Source organism: Nicotiana attenuata, unplaced genomic scaffold, assembly GCF_001879085.1.
Source record: "Nicotiana attenuata strain UT unplaced genomic scaffold, NIATTr2, whole genome shotgun sequence".
In the NCBI taxonomy this organism is placed as follows: Eukaryota; Viridiplantae; Streptophyta; class Magnoliopsida; order Solanales; family Solanaceae; genus Nicotiana; species Nicotiana attenuata.
The window spans coordinates 45008-51007 of NW_017671049.1; positions in this window are offsets into that span (position 1 = coordinate 45008).

Consider the following 6000-nt stretch of genomic DNA (forward strand, 5'->3'; position numbering starts at 1 on the left):
TTCCGGAAAAAAGTGGGAAAAAAATCAAGTGTAAATAGTGTTTGAAAAACAGAGTTGTGTTTGGACATAAATACAATTTGGAGTTGTTTTCGAACTTTTTTGAGTGAGTTGAAGTGTACATTTTGAAAAACAGCCTTTTGGAGTTTTTAAAATTTTCGACAAAATTCCGAAATTTATCTTCAAGTGAAATTTAAAAAGTTCATGGCTAAACACTGATTCCGAAAAAAGTAAATAAACATTTTCAAAAAAAAGTAAAATTTTCTTATGGCCAACAATATAAACTTTTTTTTTAACGTAAAAAGGAAGCTTGTATTACTTAAACAAAAGTATTACATAATTTTCACATAGTCCCGAAGGACATTATTATTGTTTATAGCAGCTAGGTTATTATAAATATTGGTAGGTAAAAACTTAGTACCGAAGCATAATCCTTGCTTGTTCTTTTCTAATTCAGTTTCAACAAAAAAAGGTGGACGAACAAGATACACGCATCTTGTAGGCTTGAAGTGGCTAATCGCTTCCTTTGCTAGTTGATGTGCTACACCATTTCTTTTTCTGAAGTTATGCCTGATCATTGGTATTTTCAATTGGTGCATTAATGACCTGCAATTGAGCAACGTATTGTTAGTTAGGGCATTGTCCTCATTTAACAATTTTATCATTTCTGATTCGATTTCTAACAGGGGAACATCATATCCAATGCAATTTTAAGACCTTGCTCCGGTGCTAGTAGTTCTGCCTGCAAAGAAGATGCTGCATAACAAGATTTATAAAATCCCATGATCCAGTCACCATTGTTATTTCTAAAGGCTCCACATATCCCTGCATGCAAGGTTGGTTTTAAGAAAGCACCATCAATATTAAGCTTGACTGTGTTGTGATGAGGCTTAGTCCAACCAATCTTTATTCTGATTTTGGTTTGTTGGAGAGGATTTCTTTTCATGAAGAAATTATATTCCCATGATTGATGAAGAACTTGTGTTACACCAAGATCTAGGTCTAGGTTATTCAAATTGTTATTATTTTTATTTTTCCAAAGGTTCTAAATGGCAAACGGGAGAATATTTGCCCATTGGTAATATTGGTTTCTGCCTTGCAAAGAGGAATTTTTCAAGACAATTAGCAAGTGGGAGTTGTTATGAGTTGGAACAAAGTTAAACTAAGATTTCTCCAGAAACGAGTTGCTATAAGACAATTAAGGAAGATGTGAGGAGCACCTTATGGCCCTTGTTTACAAACGGGGCACTTGGCCTCGATATTAATTCCAATATGATGTAGGAAAGCTTTACATGGTATTCGGTTATGCATACATTGCCAGAAAAAGAATTTTATTTTATTAGGACAATAAAATTCTCATATCCAAGTGAAATCAGGCTTTGGGGTAGGATTAGTGGGAGGGTTATTGTCATGAAGTGTGTAACAAGACTTAGTAGTAAAAACTCCATTACTGCTAGGATCCCAAGTCGTATGATCATTACCAATAAATTTATTAGGAATAGGAGTGGCTTTAATATTACTAATTATAGAGTTTGGTAGCACAAATGAAATTTTGGAGATGTTCCAGCTATCATCATTCATAGGGTCTTGTAAGGAGAGTTTATAATCCAATCGATGCAAAGGACCTTCAATACTGCTTCTAAGACTAGGGTTATTGTGGATCCATCTAGAGTTTCAAATATTAATATTTGAGGTTTTCAAGGGTGCCACATAATACCTTGGTAGCAAACCTTCCAACCTTTCACAAGAGTGGACCAAATAAAGGAAGTATTAGTAAAAGATTTTTTCAAGGCGTACTTACAAGTAATTAGTTGAGCCAAAGGGTTTTTGGGATAATTTAGGAGTCTCCTGGTCAGATTTGTGAGCACCGCTAAGTTTTTTTTATAGGTTGTACGAATCCCTAGTCCTCCTTCTATGTTGTCTTGTGTAACGGTCTTCCAGTTTACAAGTTGTAATTTTTTTCTGGAGTCCCATATAAAGTCCCTTTGAATCTTATCTATCTGGTTTAAGATCTTAGTAGGGAGCATAGTATATTGCATGAGATGAGTTGGAATTGAACTCAAGGTGGAGGTTGCTAATGTTGTTCTACCCGCTATATTTAGGAGATTTGATTTCCAATGAGATAGTCTCATACGCATTTTGTCAGTGACAAACTGGAAGTCTTTGGACTTTGGTTTATGGTTTAAAATGGGGAAGCAAAGGTACTTACCAAATTCAAAACTTAATTTCATGTTGAATAAATTGGCAAAATAGGAAGTAACACCTTGAGGGAATTTTTTAGAGAAAATTAGCCTGGATTTCACATAGTTTATGGATAAGCCAGATTCTTCTGAAAATAGGTTTAAGCAACGCTTAATACAATCACCAGTTTTGTGATTAGCATTTCCAATTAAAGTAAGATCATCAGCAAAAAGGAGAGGGAGAAACTAGGACCTTTAGGACTAATTTTAACAGGATCCCAGAGCACGGTATCAACCTGATTGTCAATAAGCCTTAAGAGAAGTTCCATACATAAGATAAATATGTATGGAGACATAGGATCTCCATGACGAATTCCTCTATTATGACTAAAGTATTTAGTCTTAGTACCATTAACAAGGAAACCAATATTGCTAGTACTAATGCAATGCATAATGAGTTCGGATATTTTAGGAGGGAATTTAAAGAAATTTAGGGTTTTATGAATAAAATCCCATTCCAATTTGACGAAAGCCTTTTCAAGATCTATTTTTAATAGCATGTCGAACTTAGAACTATTGGTGTGATGACCCGATAGGTCATCTTATAATTTAAACCTAATTCTGTGATCCGAAACCTTTAACAGTTATGTTCTAGACTTTCTCGATTTGTGTGCGCACTCAGTGCGTCTTTCCGGAAAACTTTTATGTTAAAACTAATAAAAAGAAGAAATTTTATCAAAATACTTTATTTGAGTTGACTTTGGTCAACATTCTAGGTAAACGGACCCAGATTCGTATTTTGACGATCCAGGTGGGTCCGTACTGTTATTTGGGACTTGGGCGTATGCCCGGAATCGAAATCGGAAGTCCCTAGCCCGAGATATCGGACTATGTCGAAATTTGAAAGTTGAAAGCTTAATGAAATTGGAGTGTTTGACCAAAGTTTGACTTTTTGGATAACGGGTTCATATTTTAGTTCTGGAACCCGGTATAGGTCCAATACCATAATTATGACTTTTCTGTGAAATTTGATGAAAAACGGAGTTGATTTGATGTGATTCGGACGTCCGATTGTGAAAATAGGGATTTCAAAGTTTTCTTGAAAACTTCATGTTATTTGGGGTTCAATTCGTAGTTCAAGGTGTTATTTTGGCGATTTGATTGCACGAACAAGTTCGTTTGATGTTTTTATACTTGGGTGCATGTTTGGTTTGGAGCCCCGGTGGATCGGGTGAGTTTCGGATAGGCTATGGAGGATTTGAACTTAGAAAAAAATTGCTGGTGTGCTTCAGTTCTTGTTGCAGGCCTCTGATCTCGCAGTTGCGAGATCAAGCTTCGCATTTGCGACCTACTCATCGCATTTGCGAAGAGTAGCTGTGGAGGCCAATGTTCACAATTGCGAACAATTTCTCGCAATTGCGATGGGAACTGGGGAGGGGTGCTTTTCGCATTGCGATCACATGGTCGCATTTACGATCTTGCCCATGTTCGCATTTACGAACTATACCTTTGGGATGAATTACAATAGAATAGAATCCTCTATTTATAGGGAGAGGGTGACTTAGCCACCAAGCAATGAACCCTAGAATCTCTCTAAATATAGACATTCACCATAAATATAATTCTATTTATAACAAAAAGCAAATACTACGGATCAAAATAAATTACTAATATCACATGCGCACGCATACAGGGAAACCAGCATAGTATAATAATAAGTGTATTTTAAATAGTATTTAAGTTTCTTATGTAAGGAAAATGATGTGTGTTTGCTCAAAAGTTATCATATACCTTATGAGTGTAAACAATATAAATAAATCACGAAAAAATCATAGCAAACCGTAATAATCCATTAGACCAAATGAAAGATGCGCAAATAAGTACTCAGCGTTAGGAAGAGAGACATTAAAAGCTTTTATTGATAGTATTGCTGTGGTCTGCCTCTCCATGAAGAGGTTCAGAGCCTTGCAATGATGTTCCACTTTCCATAATATGTGTATCGTTATATCTTTCTCTCTCTCTCTTGAATAGTAAAGAAGAAGAAGCCTCCTTTTCTAGGGTTTCCTCTCTTGGTATTTATAGCTGTGAGCTTCGTGAGCTGGCAATAAGTGGCCGTGACCACGTCGGGGTTTCGCCTTCATGATGACGGACGGGCCGTGGCCTTGGTGATCGAATCAGATAAGGGTTGAATACCTCTAATTCTGAGTGGTCGAACCACTAATCAATCATGAATTATCTTAAGACGGGATTAACTTCGTTAATTATCGTGGGGTCGGATTCTGACCCATACAGTTAGTCCCTCCGCTTATTGAGGTCGTGCCTTGGCCGAGCTCGATGAGTGGATTTCATCGACTGTAGTTTGAGAAACTCGGATTGGGAGGTCGACTGTCGCTTCGGTCGAGGCCGAATTCTCTTTGGCGATGGCCCTTAGCCTTGTAGAGTGTCAGTGTTTTGTTATTATGTTATCAAGTCGCCGTTCGATCGAGGTTGGACTCTCCTCCTTGGCGAAGGCACTTGACCCTTTAACTTAATTCGAGTGAGGTCGAGCTTTGTTGTGCTCTGATCCTTACGTTTGTTTGGGAGCATACCCGTCGACCACGGCGGACGGGTCGTATGTTGTGCGGCCGAGGGGAGTAAGGGCACGCTTGATACGTGTTTGGCGACGTCCAAAATTTTGAGGGCGCGCGGAACATCTCCTTAGTGTTCATAGGTCGTTACAACCATTTCGAGGGCGAGACGCCGGTTGGCGACTGAAAAGCTGCTTCATGGAGCTTGTCATAATGACGCACGTTTCTGTAGAATCGAACCGGTGTGCGGTTGGTCATGTAGTTAATGGTGGCTATTGGGGTTCATGAAAGCCACTTGTGTTTCCTATAAATAAGGGCTGAGGCATTTACTTCTCATATTTTCATTGTTTGTCTGAGAGAGATTCTAAAGAAGCTTTTCTTCCTGCTAATTCACCTTCATCTTGGTTCTTCGATCGTTATAACTTCCGTCTTGTCCATCAAACTTTGTTTCTGTTTCATTATTGAATCAACAATGGCAGGCAGTTCTTCCCAAAACGTTCTTCCGACGGATCTTCCGGTTAACTCTCTGGTGACTGAAGGGCCATCTCCGGCAATGGGCGGTGCAGAACTGGTGGAGACCGATGAAGCTCCATCGGTTGACGAGATAGTATCTCTGCCCGGAGGTCCGATGACTGATTTCATCGCCGATGGTGGGGAGGATCAGGTGGATGAAGCCCCGTTAATGGGGGAGATTGGGATGGCCCAACTACGGGGACAGGGGGTCATCCCCAGCTATGCTGACGTCGTTCTCGCTAGAAGCGAGGAGAGGGTCCACACCGACCGCAGGGGATACTGCGTCTTTTACGCCTATCCCTTCAAGTTGGGGTTTAAGCTCCCGCTCCCAATGCTAGTGGTTGATTTCTGTCGTTATTACGGGGTATGCCCGGGTCAGCTTGCTCCTTCTCTTTACAAATTATTAGCAATGCTTATCAAATATGCAGAACTGGCCGGTAGGGAGGTCACGCTGCAGCATGTGCTTAGCCTCTACGCTCCCCAGAGAGTTCATGGTACCATGATTCGAGCGTGCCCTCGCGGGACGAGGGGCCTGACTGTGAAACTGGATGATGAGGTCGACCCTCGCCCTTTCGAGCACTTCTTCTACATCAGGACTGAACATTTAGTGGCATGCTCTACTGGATTCCCAGAGGCTTGGAATCATGCACGTAAGTTCCTTAATCGTCGAATTCCCTTTTCTGCCTCTCCTTACGTCTTGTGCTCATAAACGTTAACTCGTATCAATTTTGTAGCCGAAAATT